General features: G+C 44.9%; 1 long non-coding RNA gene across 3 annotated transcripts in view; it reads left to right on the top strand.

Annotated features, from left to right (window-relative positions):
- Positions 1 to 12,206, top strand: part of LOC108641365 — a 39,135-nt gene extending 26,929 nt beyond the window's left edge. For all 3 annotated transcript variants that reach the window (XR_001921947.2, XR_001921945.2, XR_001921946.2), the window contains 2 exons: positions 10,619 to 10,719; positions 11,555 to 12,206. This is a non-coding gene — a long non-coding RNA (uncharacterized LOC108641365). The remainder of the gene's footprint in view (positions 1 to 10,618; positions 10,720 to 11,554) is intronic.
- The last annotated feature ends 4,316 nt before the right edge of the window (positions 12,207 to 16,522 follow it).

Here is a 16,522-nt window from a genome sequence, read left to right as displayed (position 1 = left end):
AGACCTGGGAACATGGAGAAAAGGCTGTGAGGGTAAATTCAGTGCTCAGTATTCAGGCCAATGAGAGATGTTTCACAGCTTAATCTCCACAGGGTCATTCATCACCTTTTCTAAGCTGGTCTGCTCACAAGTAGTGCTGGTGTGGCTGCACCACAGAAATGCAGTGGTATGGCAACACCAATATGGGGAAATTACGAAAAGCCAAGTCTCTGCTGGTTGGTGGGTGATCTGAGGTACAGTGAATGAAATGTTGCAGAGCTTGAATACAAAATATATTTCTCTTTAGTTGGAGATGAGCTGGCTAATTTCAGTATAATAAGTCGATATCAAACCTTCAGCCAAAGTTCAGATGAAGTAAATTTTGAGTAACTTGCTTTTTCCTGACAAGTTTTTGAAATCTACATTTATATCTTCTGCTGGGAGTGCTTGCAGAACTGCTAACTATCACTTCAAAGAGTATATTTTGTATTTCCTAATCAAATGCCTGCACTAAGGCAGGGGAGATGCAATGCAAATTATTTTCCTGGAAGACACTTGAGTGCAGACCATGAGTTTGAAGGTAAACAAGGCACCTTCTTTGGTGCCAGTAGTTTACTTGTATGAACTGAATTGAAAACAAAACCCAAAAAAATCTGAAATCCTATCTGTTACACAGTGGTGGGCTGTTGCTAATGCCATCTGATCTGGAACAGTCACCAAAGTGGTTATGCTGGGATGCTTAATCTGTCTGTCCCGATGTTTACTTGACAGCAAATGAAAGCTCCTCCCTGCCCTGCCAACCCCTGTCCTCTGCCTGGGGTGGAAGCTGGTCTGCTTCTGCTGGTATGGCCAAGAAACACAGGGTTTGGTTCATTGTCTGGCTCCAGCTGCAGTGGTCAAGCGTTAGGGCTGCTTGACAAATATGCCCAGACACATGAAATTACATATCTTAATATTCATTTCTGTGTTTCTTGATGTCTCTTTTTGCCACTCTGCATCTCCATTTCCATTCCTCAATCAAGAGAGACAACCTGCACCTAATTACTTTTTCCTCTTTAGTCCTAGTTTTGCCATATCCATTCCCGAGTTTGTTATTTCTGACACTGCTAGCCAGGTTATCTCAGACTTATGTGCTATTATGGGTATGGTTACCAGGCTCACTGGTCCTATTTCCCAGAATGTCCCCAGTGCTCCACTCCAGCTGTGTGGTTCGGCTGTTGCTCACACACATTCCCCTTAACCACATGAGGGATCCAGCTAGCCCTCACAGCACCACCTGTAGCTTTTGCCAGCTTCTCATAATATTCCCTCTCACATTCGGCTTTCCACATCACATCCACTCTCTTGCCTGCTAGCTTTCAGAATCTTTCCAGGTAGCTTAACCTCAGGCCAGGGCCCAGCTGGCAGGTTGGTGCCTGCAGTGCTAGCCCTATCCCCATCCTCCAGCCTGCAGCATTATTATTTGCTTGCAAATGATCAATATGAGGACTATTAATATATTTATTAGATGACATAAATATAAATCATTACTGAAAAGTCTTACCTTTTTGAGGATATGTGATAAGAAAGTCAAGGCAGAGGGCCTGTCTGAGCAGTTGTATGTTCGGTTTTCCAGCTAATGCCAAAACTCATGGCTGTTCAATAACAAAGCAGGCTCAAAGAAGGTGGTCGTGAAATGTTTGTGGATGTCCTTCTATGTTCCTTGGCAAGTCTATGGTATCACCTCTAGTACCGTGAAGGTGGTGAAACGATTCAGCTTGGTTGTTTCTTTCACACCTTCAAGAATGTGTGAGGTGTCATTGTGGATCTGCTAAGCAATGCTGGCTGTCTGCCCAAATCAAATTGCTGGCTGTGGGAACAGTTGAAGTCCTTATGAGACATACTTGGGAGGAGGAGGTGAAAGCAGCCATGAGGTGTTCCTTGTGTCTCTGCCCTTCCCCCAGCACTTCATTTTTGCACCTCTGCTGAGCCCCAGTGGAACCAGGGCAGGGGGATGTCTTCTCTGTTCAGGAGTGCTGGGCAAGATGAAGATACCTGCAGCCATGCTGCTCTCTCCCAAGAGGGCCACACTGCTGCAGCTCTGCTCTCACCCTCCTACCATCCACCTGCTTGATTCCAGCTCCTGCTGGCAGCAGCAGAGCTCTGCCTGGCACTGCTGGGCTCTTTGTGCCCTGGAGGTTGGCACACCTGGGTAAAGATCCCTTACTAGATGCGCTCTCGTGAATCTTGGGCACGAGCACCACAAAAGGTTGTAATGAGGTAAAGAACTTGTTGTGAGGCCACAATGTGACAAATGAGTAGTAACCCACACCTCAATGTAATGGGTCTACCTTAGGCTATTCTTTTCTACCTTGAGAACTAAATGAGACTATCCTAGCTGTGAATGCCCATTGGATTTGTATCAATCCATAGGCTCCGACTGGACTGCAGCAGCATCACTTCTTAATTCTTCATGTTGCAGACTAAACTCCTTCTGGTTTGGGCCTATTAGAGAGTAAGAGCTCTTTGGACACAAACTGTTTGACCTCTGTTTGCATGGCAAGATTTTCACCTGTAATTATTTACTAAATGTGTTGGGCTACTGTGTATCCTAAGTAAGAAGAGCATAATTTATATTACCTACTTTAAAAAGCCAGAGAAATTGGATTTTTTTTTTTTAGAGGAGATAATGTTTAGAGAGAGAGGGAGACACTGAAATATCTGAAAATATCTACTAACAGAAAGACACAGAAACCTCTGTTTAACCACAGCAAAGAGTCATTCTCTCCATGTTTTGGGCACCTTTGTCTTCCTTTGCATGTATGAAAGGTGAAGTATTTGGCTAATTCCCAACCGAGATTGCACACCCAGGATTCCACCCAGCTTCTCTGCTCCAGTTGTGCATGCAGTTTTACCTGCTTTGTCAATGAAGGCACTGGTGGGCTGTGTAACCTTGGTTGGTGTTAATGCTCGGCCTCAAAAATTTGAGTGGTTAGGTGTTGGTGGCCACACTCCGGGATGACTGCAGAAAGTTTGGCTGAAACTGTTTTCTGAAAAATATGTATCAGTCCTCTGACAGCATATGCATACATGCCATTCTCTTGTGCTCTACCAACTAAACTTACTGAAGAATCAACCTTTCCTTTGATGCATGGTGCCTGACAACGTTCTTTGAGTCATATTCAGGAGACATGACTACTACAGACAATTAGAGAGAGGGCATTTTACAGCAGGCCTGATGGCTTGCACTGGTATTCAGGGGCCACACCAAGAGACCAATGCCAGTATTTGACTCAGCTGGTACTGCCAGACCTGAGACAGCCCTACAGTTACCCCTGCCAGTGATGCCCTCTCTAGGCATTTTGGAGCCCAGAAGGGACTTCTAGGCTGATTCAGGTACCAAGGGATCACCCCACCATTAGTAAAAAGGTATATGTCGCACATGTAAGTGGAGAATGGCTGTCTCTTGCTGCTTGCAGTGGAGAGGAGCTCCACTGCTGGGCAGCTGGCACGTGAACAAACTCTTTTTGTGCCTCAAAGGTTGCAGAAGGTTGCCTGTGGTTCTAATATAATGCCTGACCAAAAGCTTTTTTTAGCAAATGGAGAGCACTTGGAAAGCTTTGTTTCAGGCCTGAGGTAAAATTAGCTCATGCTTTGGGGAGAATGTGCCTGGCCCAGAAGCAATGGAGGTCCTTCACAGGAGTGGGGTAGGTCCTGTGCCCCCAGTCAGTCCCTGCACCCACATGGTTGTTATCACTATCACCTACTTGCACCTTCCCCAATAAGTAGCTATGTGGAAGAGAGGCCCGTTTGGCTCTGCTGGAATGACATGGGAGCGTATTCCCCCTGCAATAAAAGAGCATTTCTGCAGCGCTTCATGGACTGTATGGGTCAGGAAAAGATTGTGTAATGAGCACATTTCAGGAGATTTGCAAGTTCTGAGGAGATCATAAGTATGTCACCCAGGAGGTCTTCTCTTTAAGTCAAGTGGCGTGTGCTGTGAGGACTCTTGTTTTCTCAGCAGGAGTGGGAGCAGCCTTTGGCAGAGCTGCCATATGCATTGGGCTCTGGCATCCACCTGCAGTGCAGTTAAGGCAGGTATGTTTATTTGGGAGGCATTTCTACACACACACAGAAGGGGTGCTTGTACACAAATCTCTCTCTTCCTCTCTTATGTGGCTGTGTTTCTTTGAACTGATCCAGTATCCCACTGAATTGAATAGGAGGTGGGTAAAGCCTACAAGCCTACTCATGAGTGTACCAATTTGCACGAGCATGCCCTTGTTTTGAGGCAGCCTTTTGTATTTTTCGGTATGAAAATACTGCATATACTTTGCCTCTCTGAGGTGTTCCCTTGTGATACAAGAAATGCATCTCTGTCAGTGCTTTATACAGCCTCAGCACCTAAAGAAGCAAAGGACAAGCAGTGGGGGTTGATGGTGCTCAGCACTCTGCTGGGAAGTCTTCTGGATGAGCCTCATATGCTGCAGTCTCTCTTCCTGCTCTCCACTTCATCCCCAGTGTGTATTACACTTGCCCCAGCTTCGCAGAGATAATTTGCACTCTCCTAGTTCATTAGCTGCTACCCCCTCCTGTCCATGGGCAGAAAAAAAGCCCTTACTGTTCAAAAGAACACATGCAGCAATCATTAATGCTGACCCTAATTGTGCCAATTCAAACCACTCAATAGCTCTAATTAAAACCTCTCTTCTGCGGGGCACTGAACGGTAACAAAACTGTCACCCCGAACAATCAAATCATGGAGCTAAGAAATTTTTTTCCCCTGTTGTGTTCAAATGTTGTTGCTGCTGTCGAAAGGGTCATCTGAAGGGATTAAGTACGGGGCTTTTGTAGGCTGCAAAGTGTGTAGGGGGATATCTAAGCCCAGTCAATATCTTTTGGTCACAGTTTGAAATCAGAAGACCCCAACTTTTTTCCAGGCCTCCTTTCAACCACTTTACCCACCCCCATGCAGCAAGCAACACCTGCAAAATAGCCAGGCTCTTGGTTATGAGACACATGGACACCACAAGTCAACTTAAACATCTGCAAAGGAGGGGGTGAGGGGGAAACCCAGGCGTTCCTATCCCTACAACCTTGTTTCTCAGGGTCCCTGACTACACTTTCCTGTGTGCCATAAATAACTCTGCAATTACGTTAATTGGTTGCATATTTGTTGACACAGGAGTGGACAAGAGTAGGTTATGGTGGGAGGATTTTTGCTTTCGGTGCAATTTTATACTGCCTTCTTCAGATGTCCCTTAATCCCCACTCTCCCTTCCCCCAGTATTTAGGATTCTCATGTCTTTCAGAATAACTTTATAAGCCTGTGGGTGGGAGGAAAAAAAGAGTGTTAAAATTCATTTGATGGCACCCATGCACTCACATCTGTTCTGCTGTTTCCCTAGCAAAGTCTATCAATCAAAAGGAAAAGGTTGATACAAATCACAGTGGGATATTTCAAAAAGCTGGATGCAAGCAATTGTGTGCTAGAAGGTTTTTTCTGCACCAAGTTTTTGACAGGAGTCAGGAGAATGAAATTGTGTGCATGTTCACCTATATTTTTTACATTTCCCATTTTTTTTAAAGAAGGTAGTGAAACTAATAGAGCAACAGTATTAACTACCAAAATTCCAGTCTTGGTACCTTTTGCTTTGTTTATCGTTGCACATGTTCTGAAGTCCAAATCAGAGACCAAATGAAAGAGCCTGACAACACTACAAGCACTTTTGCGTCTGTGCTTCTAGTTTTGATCATTACAGGCACACATACTACCACATGTGGTTCTGGGTTCAAATCACCATCTCAGAGTATTTGGTATGGGGTACTTGACTGAGCCTTTCTTTCCAGTGCCTCCTTAGCTTGCTTTCTTTCGTTAGCAGTAATCAGCATTGCAGTGAGAAAGTTCATGGCATGTTGTGTTTCATCTTTCCTCCTTTCATCTCTCCTGAGCTGCTGTCCTAGCTGAGGACTAGGGAGCAGGATGACACCTGTAGAGCCCTGGCAGTCTGCCTCTTCAAACACCCTGAGCGCTTTCTGTCAGAAACCACCTTCGTTGTTTCTTGTTCTGACTGCTGGGTTGTGCTGTGTGCTGTTACAACATTGCCTTGTCTCAGCAGTAAAGCCATTTAATTTAGTGATGGATAAAATAGCCCATATTTAGAGTAGTTTGACTCAACCTTGAAGTATTCAGCCTTGGTTAGCAATGAAGTACAAAATCTGGATGTATAAACATATAAACACACATTCTTTCTGTATAGAAGCAACTGGACAAAACTTAAGAATGTTTAAAAAACATTTTTATGTGGACAGTCCGTGAAAAACTCTTACCAAACTCAGCCATCTGAGCAGATATGTTCAGGATAATGTCTATTTTCACCAGTTTGCCTCAGACCCTGCGAGTCCCAGCTTAGAAGTCAGCAAGGGGCCACACTCTTTTCTAAAAGTGGGGTTGCTGTGACACATGTCCCACACTGTGACGTGTGATGGTGCTGACCCACTTCTGCCTTTGTGTCATCACTGAGTGGGATCGCAACATTCTCTATTTTTCAGTGGCAATGTGCTCTTACAATGGGATGAAGAGGAATAAGTGACACTACCATACGGCATTCAAATGAGTGCACTTCAGAGCAAGGTCCCTTCAACAGCAGCACCGGAGAGAAGAAACCAGGTTTTTTGTTTGTTGGGGGCTGTGGGAGATAGCAAAGCATTCGCTTGAGGCTCTTGACACTTGCTCAAGAAGGGGAAATAAGGCACAGAGACATTTTTTTTGGCCTGCTCCAGGTGCTTCCAGCCAAGCCGAGAACAAATCCTGGGACCCTAGTATCATGTCTAGCTTCTGGAAAACAGCAACTCTTTTTCTGATCTGGTTCTTGCCTGCTTTCATATGGGAAGCTTTGTGAATCCCTGTGAGCTGAGGGTAGGGGATTTCTGCAAAATACACTCCAGTGTAGATTCCCATCACTTTCCGTTTGGATCTCCCACAGTCCTGTCTGCCCTTTCGTCCTTATTCCTTGTCTCCATTTTTTAGGCAGCAATGCTGGAGTCTATCCTCTTGACTAAGCTGTTGCATTTTAATTTTCAACAGGCCCCTATTGCTCTTGCACCTTGTGTGTGGTCTTTGAACGTTATGTGGCTCGGCAGCTGGGAATAGTGAGTGGGTGGGCAATTTAAAACAGAAAAGACTCTGTATCAGCACAGGGCTGAGGTTTGAACTCTGCTCAGCTTTGGATACGTGTAGCTGGTTCTCAGGGCTGTGATTTAAGTGCTGTTTTGCTGTTGTCAGTGCGAAACCAAAATCAGTGCAAAGAAACCGGTAGGGACGAAAAAACTTTGCCTGTCTGATAACGAGTGTTACTCTTGGCCCTGATGAAAAATTGCAGGATCAGGGCGACTTAGAATTTGTATTCTGCTGTTTTGTCACCATTTTGTCTCCCCAACTCGGAAAACAAGGAGTGTCTAATATGATGCCAGGGTTTCTTTGTTGGAGTATGTTTATGAGCCGTTTCATGCTGTGTAGGACACAATTCTGATTCTGAGCTTCCTGAGGATATGGACTGCTGATGGAGAGAGGCAGATGAGGTGGGTGCCAACCTGTGAGACAAAATACTTTATTGCATTCATCTGAGCATCTCTCTGAGACAAGGTAAATGGGCTCAAGCAACAAAATACAATCCCAATGTCATGAATTGTTGAGCTCATAGGGCCTGGTCCCCAGCTGCTTCCTCCTCCTTTCTGCTATTTTCTGTGCCACTAGAGGATCATATGAATTGGAGTTCAGGTGGGAGACCCTGCTTTTCATGTGCTCTGGCATGATTCCCACACACGCACACTTCTTTCACAGTTTCGATGGTGAGCCCACTCCGTATGGGCAGAAGGTTCTCATGTATGGGAAATTCACCACTGGCTCTCCTTCACATTTGCAGCCCAGAGTACCAAGTTCTCAAAATTTCAGTGCAGAGGTAGTTCTTTCCCCACCCACTTTCCATCTATCCCACCCAGGTAGACAGGATGAGCAGAAAGAATCTTTGCCTTGATGAGATTGATAAATGAGGTTGGAACAGAGCTCCTCTTTTCTGGAGTCCATATGGAGTCCTACCCAACTTCAAACTCATAGCTGATTCAAAAAAAAAAATAAAAGTTGGCAAGTCCCTAAGTACTTTTAAAGATTCTAAAGGTTAAAGATACGGTCGACTGGCATTCTTTTTAGATCCTGGACTGATAGTATATTTACTTCACAGAATTAAAAAGAGTGTACAATTAGCATTAGAAACCTATTAGATAGATATTTGGAAGAGTCATTTAATTTTCCAGTGCCACATAAGTACCCCTCATTCATCCCCACTGCACTGGGCTTCATACTGATTCTTAACATTATACACTACAATCTGCAAAATATAAGTAAGCATAAAAAAGCAAAAAAGGAGAATACCCTTTTTTTCAAGGAGCTGGCAGATTACAGACTAACATCAGCCATGTCATTGTAGAGGTTCCATCCTTAAAAACAGGTAACGTGCTGCAGCACCACGTAAAAGCATACTGAAGATCAAATGGGTATTAGTGCCTCTTTACTACATCTTGCACCTCACTGCATTCCTTTTTTGGGTTTTGTTTTCATAATAATAAAGGTGTATGGCCAACAGCCTCTTCCTGTGGTGGAATAACACAGGGCCATGAAGGTACAGTTGGGTAGTAGAGTCAGATGGATGGCACTAGTGAGAGTTGAAGGTTTGGCAGTGAACTGTCAGTTTGGGAACTAACCAGGACTACTAGCAACATTTTGGGAAACCAAAGTAGTGCAGCCAGGACCAACACAATTTAATATACTTTCTAGAGAAAAAGTCTGCACAGAATTTCTGTATGAAGTATAATGAATGAAGTGGCAGACTCTAGATGGATTTCATGGGAAAAGACTTGAAATCCTATGATATTTTTGACAAAGCTTTTTGTCCAAGTGTAAGTGAATATTCTGCAAAGAGCTTCCAGGATGAAAAGCCTAATAGAACACTTCCTATTACTAATGGGGTTTCTGTTTTATTCAGGCATATATATAATTAGCTGAGACTCCTTTTTGTTGACATAATCCATCAAATGCACCCCAAAATATGCTAATAGCAATGTGTGTCTACTTAACAAGTGTGAATACTTTGCACACAGCAGCAATTGTGCTGACAGTAGATGACACTGTAAAATTGCTGTCCAGTGCGATGTGAGTCCTTTCAAACCAAATGATTCCTGATTTTCACTTTCATAATCACTGAATCAAATTTACTCCTCCCCACTCCCTCACATTCTACCTATGTCTGGGAAGCTGGGGAAATCGTATTCTACCTCATTTCAGGGTGACTGCACAGATTCTCTCATCCTGTGGTTGCTGTTCCAAACTGCATTGGATCATGAGTATGCGTAACTTTGTGGCTTTCCAATCTTTATTCTGGGCTGCCCTGAACTCACCTTAGATGGAGATTTGGGGGTGCCAGCATAGTATAAAAGGCTCTTTCACTTCTGCAGGTTCTCAGCAATTAAGGCCTGGCAGCAATGGATAATTCTCTGATTAATATGATCTAAATGATTCAATAGGCACAATGTTAAAAAAAATAGCTCTGAATTCTGCATTGTTACAACCTACAACAACCAATCTTTTAGCAAATTCCCCATTTTATTCTTTATTCCTTTTGTGACAAAAAGTGAAATCTAAACTTGTTGCAGGAGCAGTTGTAGCATCCACTGACTTAAAAAAGGACCTCTAACAGTAAATTGGTCCCTAAAAGCAATTAACTCATATTTGGAGGCAGCAGACTATTCTGTATTGAAAGTGTGAGTAAACATTTCTACTAAACATGTGCAAGAGGGGATACTTGCCCTGATGGAAGCTGTGGCAGATAGATCCCATGTCAGTTCTGTTGTGGGGGCAAATACTATTCAAAAGAGGACAGCAATCTTCTGAAACTTGTTTAAGGACAAGAGAAGTAGATGCAGAGGCAAATAATCAGAGCAATCAAACAGTTCTCCCTGAACAGTTGTCAAGACCACCAATATATACGTTCTGTGCCATGAGTTTGTGGTGGTGAGCATGATATGCATGCACCATAGCAACAAGATATTAATCATCAACACAGACAGGCACATGTTGGGGTAAGTCTTCTGAGGTGCAAGTCGTAGGCTGATCTGGTATACACAACAAGCCCCAACGGTACCAGTTTCAGTGCTACCTCCAGCATCACTGCATAGTTGAATTCATTACAGCTGAGTTTATGTCTTCCTCTGAAGGATCCAAACTTTGGGCCCTGTGTAAAAATGTCTAGACATGAAGAACAACTCCTCTTCCAGTTCTATGTCCCTCTCTCTTTGTAGTTTCCAGTTACACACCCTGGGCAACTTCTTTGCTGGTGAGACACCACTGACTGGAGTGGCACTGTGCCAGCACAGTCTTTGGTACTCTGAGTGATGGCAGGGATTTTCAGAAGAGCTCAAGTGAGAAGGCTATGAGCCCAATTCCTCTTACATTTGGTCAGTAGCCTGCTCTTGGCTCGTCAGCATCTCTGCAAGGCCACTGGTGCCCAGTGCAGGCACTTCCCACTTGCCAGCAATCTGAAGAGAAATAACAGACAATTTAGTGGCACAAAACTTTCTGTTTCAGCAGTTTGTTTTATTTACCTAGATTTTTCTTTGAAGATGACACACCAGGAAAGTGTACCTATACCAACCGAAGCACCCAGACCACTATGCTGAAGAGTTTGGCATGCATTTTCAATTGTGAAGGTAATTTACTATTGGAAAAAAACCCTATGTATTTTCTCTCTTGATGGTGTCTTTAAATGAACTTGGATGTCCTCCACCCTCCTGAATGGTGATTTGGTAAGGTTTTTGGGCTTGGAGCAGCTCTGTGGAATTTAATGTTTGTGATACATAGGCCAGGCTATGAAGTCTCTTCTGCACTAAGGTACTAGTTCGATTCCTGTACAGGCCATTCGCTTAAGAGTTGGACTCGGTTGTCCTTGTGGGTCACTTCCAATTCAGAATATTCTGTGATTCTGCAAAGAAAATATACATTCCTACAGAGAAACACCTGGCCATGGGAATATAGGTCAAGACTGAAGTATGTGTGCCAAGGTTATGAACAGCTTTGGCCATAAAGGGATCAAAGGGTTCTGTTACTGGGAATTTCTGACCATCTCTAGAACTTTTACTTGGTGTTAAGATGCTGCTGGTGTCAGGGCCTCATAGGCATTGAAGGGTAGGCTTCCCGCGTAGTAGATATTCTTCGTTAGGGATTAGGAAAACAATTATTTTTTTTATGGTGGTAATGACCATTTATATAGCACAGAGATCCTGATATCCATGAGTTTGTCTGTGGAAAAATACACCAAAGAAAGACGTTCATGTTTAAAGTAGAAGTGATAAAGAACACACAAAGGCATCACACATGAAATAGGTCAGATGCAAAAATAAAGCTGAAGAGGGGAACTTAGGCAAGTGTGATATTTTTATCCGGACTGAAATTTTATCAAGACTTAACTATGAGGTGATGTGGTACTTCAGTGGTGGGATCACCACCTGAACAAAACTGTACTAGATTCTCCCTGTCTTTTCACAGATTCAGGTGTGCACTGATACAACTCGTCCAAACTCAACAGAGCTGATCCTGATGTACACAAGGACACTCATATTCAGATTACCCAGCTCTCCCCCTCCTCTTCCCCTCAAGGTCTTTCTGCTCATGTCATGTGGAATGGCATAAGTTCAGGTATGGATCAGAGAGACTTTGAAATGGAAAATCAGAGGATACTGCAGGCCATATTGGAGAAGAGCTGGCAGAGTGGTGAGGGTTAGGACTAAGATAGGCTTGTATGGGGTGCTGTGTTTGGAGTCCCAGAGGCCAAAAATAATGAATACTTGCAGAACTCCGTGTGAGTAACAAATGGCTTATCCTGTCTAGTCTAATGATAAAATGTTACATAGTGGGATTTTAAAAATAAATATGTTTGGTTTGGGTTTTTTTTGTTTGTGGAGTTTTTTTTGTTGTGTGTTTTTTTTTTTTTTAAGAAAGATTAAAGCAACCGCTATAGCTAAACACACTGCTTTGCTCTGATAAGATGCCAGAATTACACGACTTCTACTGTGTAACACGGTTCTTCGTGTGGGCGTAGCAGCCCCTCCCCATACCTAGCGGATACACTGTAGGGAATTTTTGCAAATGTGAGTATTGCCTCTTGTAAGGTCATCGACTAAAGAAAGTTAAATACATTGCATGAAGAAATTTCATGTCTTGTGTGTTTCCTTGAGAGCATCACAAAATAGTGCTACATAAAATTATCGGTATTACATGCATAGCAATAACCTCCTGTGCATATTGTTTTTCAAAATGTGTGGCCTCTGCCCTGCCATACCCTCCATCAAACTCATGCTGGTAATTTGAAAATGAAGGACTCAATGTAAAAGCAAGTCAGCCTGGTTCCCAAGGTATCTCCACCACTCAGTAAGCACGTAGAGAGGGGCTTGGCATTAGACTCTGCCTCCAGAGATCAGAGTCTACAGCTCACTGCCATTACACTGCCATGGTACTGCTCCCACTTTAGTTTGTAATCAGACAGACATGCCTGCAGAGACTGGGCCCTGCCAGTCAATGTATCTCCATTTCCCTCCTGCTTCTGCTCCACAGCTGCACTCACTTCCCTGTTGCATGACACAATGCTCACTTTCTACCCAAGCTTCCCATTACTGAGTGCCTGGTTATGCTTGTACATACTGGGACCCTCATGCAGTCAATAAGGGCTTGTTGTCTCAAGAGGTACCAAACTTGGAATGGTTTTCCAGGTGCAAGGGAAAGACCACAAGCACATCACCTCCACAACGAGGTCTTCAGGATTGGCTGGGCAATGCAAAGCAATGGGTTGTGGGCCTACTTGTGCACTTGGGAAGGCAGGGAAAGATCTTCAGGGACAGGTAGTCTCTGTGGCTGTGGGTCAGCCATGCCCTGGGCCCCGGCATGGAGGTGACAAGAGGACATGCACACCCTGAGGCACGAGCTTGTGCCTACAGCAGCTTTTGCCCCAGAGCGCCAGACCAGATGAACGCGGTTTGTGGACCACGAGGTGATTTCCTACGCCAAAGTTTCCTGGTCACCAGCCCGACCCGACTGCACGGCTCAGCTGTTACTGTCCCTGCCCGGGGCTGGGGCCGGGTATGCCCTGCAGGGCTTTGAGCTGGAGAGTGCCGGCCGCGCTGGCTGGCCGTCTCCCGCGGCCCCGCCGAGGCTGCCCGGCACCCGCCAGGTGCCGCCGAGGGCTCCAGATGCTGCGGGCCCCGGCACCGCCGCCCGCGCCCCCCGCCGGCAGCGCCACCGCCGCGCGGCAACCTGCGCCGTCCGCCTCTCGCCGGGCGCGGGGCGGGGCGGGGGCGGGCGGCACCGCCTCTCGCGCATTGGCTGCGGCCCGCGGCGGTCGCGCGACTATTGGTGCTTGCCGCGGTCAGTGCCGCCCGGCCCGCCCCCGCGCGGCTTTATAAAGCGGCATCCCCATGGCCGGGCGCGTAAACTGCCGCGGGCGGCACCGGCAACCGGCAGCGCGCTCGCCCGACACGGAACACGCCGCCGCTCGGCAGAGCCTGCTGCTGCGGTGACAGAGCTCCCGCCGCCGCCCCGAGGGACAATGGTGCGCGGGCCTGTCGCGCGCGGGTGCTCGCCCGTTCTTGCTGGCGCTGCTGCTGGTTGCATCTGCGCAGGGTCGCGGCACCGAGCCACGGGGCCCGCGGGGTAAGTGGATAGTAAGCTGCCGCCCCGCCGCAGCAGGTTGCCCTGGCCCCGGCCCGCTGCCCCCCGGGCCCTGTCAGCGCCGCAGGTGGAGCCTTGGCCGTCGGGGCAGCGCCCCCCCCGGCGCAGACCCTCGCAAGGGCCTCCCCTCTCGCTTATTAAAAGCCGGGTGCCGGCTGCTTGCGCGAAGTTCGTACACCGTTATAAGCTTCTTGGTATTTATTGCAGAAAACACGGGAGGAGGGAGGTTGGCAGGCTGTGTTTTAATATTGCTCGTCTTGCATTTAATGTAGCCCCTGTTCCCAGCACATAGCTTTAGGACTTTTTTTTATGTTCCCAAGCAGGGATTAAATGAATCCCTGCAATAAAGCTCGATGCCTTCAGCCCAGACTTCTCCCTGTAGGAGTCTAGCTCTATTTTTTTTTAATCTGACAGTATTTGACTCTTACTGGGGCTGTTAATTTCACTTACCAAACTATTACATTGCTCTGGGGGAGAACCCAACATCTTTTCTAAATATGGTTCTCCCAGTGAGCGAGTGCTACCACTGCAGCACCACTACGGAGTAGCATGAGAGCTTTCAATTATAAAGCTGCAAAACAGTAGCTGTTCTTCAGCCAATGCTGCAATGAAAGCACCACTCTGGGTAAGTGGACAAACTTCTGTCTCTGCAGGCATGTTGGATGCATTGGGCCATGTGCATTCTTGACCTAGCAGTCTGAAATACTGTGAAATGTAGCACTTAATTAACTTAGATCATGGTTAGGCAAGATCTGGAGTCTTCAAAATCCCTACTCATCTGAAATATAACAAGGGACTTCAGTGCAATGTTCTGTTTTCTGGTTTTTGGTTTTGTTTTTTGTTTTTTTTTTTTTTTTAATGGAAGTGCTGTTTGACCATGATGGCTATTAAATGCTTCTCTGAGCTATGAGAAGTGTACTACTGGCTGCACTGATGTCCTTGTGTTCAGCTGTGCTGTGTAGCCTCTTTTATGGCCAGATGTGTAACAGCAACTGTTAGAACTAGTGTGAACAGAACTAAGTCAGAACTGGTGTGTGCCATAAATTATTGGAAGCCTGCTTTAAAATATGAGGAAACACAGGGGTGCTTATGCGTATACCTGTATTGCCCCATATCAAGCATAAACCTCAAAATTGGAGTGGTTCCAAATAGAGGAGCTTTGAGGTGATAAGTAAGAGTCTGGCTGGATGACTAGGGCCCTTCATCAGCACTGATATCTAATGCTTTAATGAAGATCAATTTAAACAAAGAACAAAATAAAAAAGTTCCTGATGGCAGTGCATAATTTTACAGTAAGCCTGTATATCAAACAGGTTTCATATATGCAATTTTTATATAGTGTACTTTACAAGGCAGTTTAATCACTCCTTATGCTGTGTCTCTTGGAATGGGAGCTACTTCAGGAGAGTGGAAAACCAAATACAAAGGACTACTGATTTACTTTTTGCTTGAAGTAAGTGAACTGACTTTGCTATTTCTCCCTTCATGACTGGGGGAGAACATCAGTTATGAGCACTAGCAACTGCAGGTCTGTGGAAAGATGTGCCTTAAAGTTTTAACTTATGAGCTCTTAAATAGAAAGCTGTGAACTTCCAAGGTGTTTAACTCATGAAGTCTGTCTTTTTGCCCTTCAAAGTGTCATGATTAAGTACATGTGAAGGGGAGGAGGTTGGTTTACTTGTTTGCAGCCATGTTGATTGATATGAGCCTCTGAGCTTCATCTCTTGTAGTGATTAGTTAAGTTGTAATTAGTATAAAGGTGCCATACTTTAGATTCCAATGAACACAAACATTTCTTTATTATTAATTCTTAAATGATTATTACCAAGTTACACTGGTATGTATTTCTCATGCTGACTTGTGATCAAGAGTGTATTCCTGTCAGGAAACCTCCCTGTGTGGGTGACGGTGGTGTGTCAGTGTTGCAGTTCTGGGGGCCAAATCCTGTAGGTGTTCAGTTGCTAGATGTGAAACTTATCCTTTAACATTTTCTTTTCTGTATGGTAAGCACTGGAACTACAATATTTGCAAGGTGAAATGCTTTTAAAGGTGAACAGCAGCTTTTTAATCCTTCTCAATGAATTTAAATGACCAACAATAACGCTTGAAGCAAGTTTCAGATCTTCTTCTTTGCTTTTCCCTCTTGCTACTGTAGTGTTGCTTCTAAGCTAGGCAGTCAGCATTGTAACTGAATAGATACACAGAGGAGTATGGCTTGCTACTGTTTGCAGAAAAGGATGAAAAACTAGGGATATTGAAGAGAAATAGGTGTATCTACATCTCTTCTGCCAATAAGGGGTGAAACTTTCAGGTGAAGTGAGTTCAGCATAATTACTTGAATACGAAGTTAAATTATAAGTGCAGCTAGTATCTACAGGTCCGCTGAGGAACTTCTGGCTCTCAAAAGGTGTATGAATCTTGCTGTTTCTTGTTATAGTGAAACTATGAGCAGTGACATGAATTCCTTAGACTTGGTAAGTGTCAGTGACTTGCAGGAAACATCTGGCTTTTGCACATATGCTGTTGGCAACTGACACTTACTAGCAGCTGCTCCAAGTGAAGCCACATATTAAGTCTTATACCTTGTCCTAGAAATAACTTGGAAGCCCAAGGCTACTGTGTGGCTTGTTCCCTCACTTGACAGACTCTAGAAAAGCTTCTGCTGTGTTACACAATTGCCTGGTCACTTCTACTTTTGTAGCTCAGAAGAAAACTGTGGATGCGATCAACTGACTGTACTTGTCCATCTGAAGGACGGAAAAAGATAATCAGGCTTTACTTTCTATCATATTA

This window comes from Manacus vitellinus, unplaced genomic scaffold (genome assembly GCF_001715985.3).
Source record: "Manacus vitellinus isolate BGI_N305 unplaced genomic scaffold, ASM171598v3 scaffold_6_pilon, whole genome shotgun sequence".
NCBI classification, from domain to species: domain Eukaryota; kingdom Metazoa; phylum Chordata; class Aves; order Passeriformes; family Pipridae; genus Manacus; species Manacus vitellinus.
This window is presented reverse-complemented; position numbering and strand designations above follow the sequence as displayed.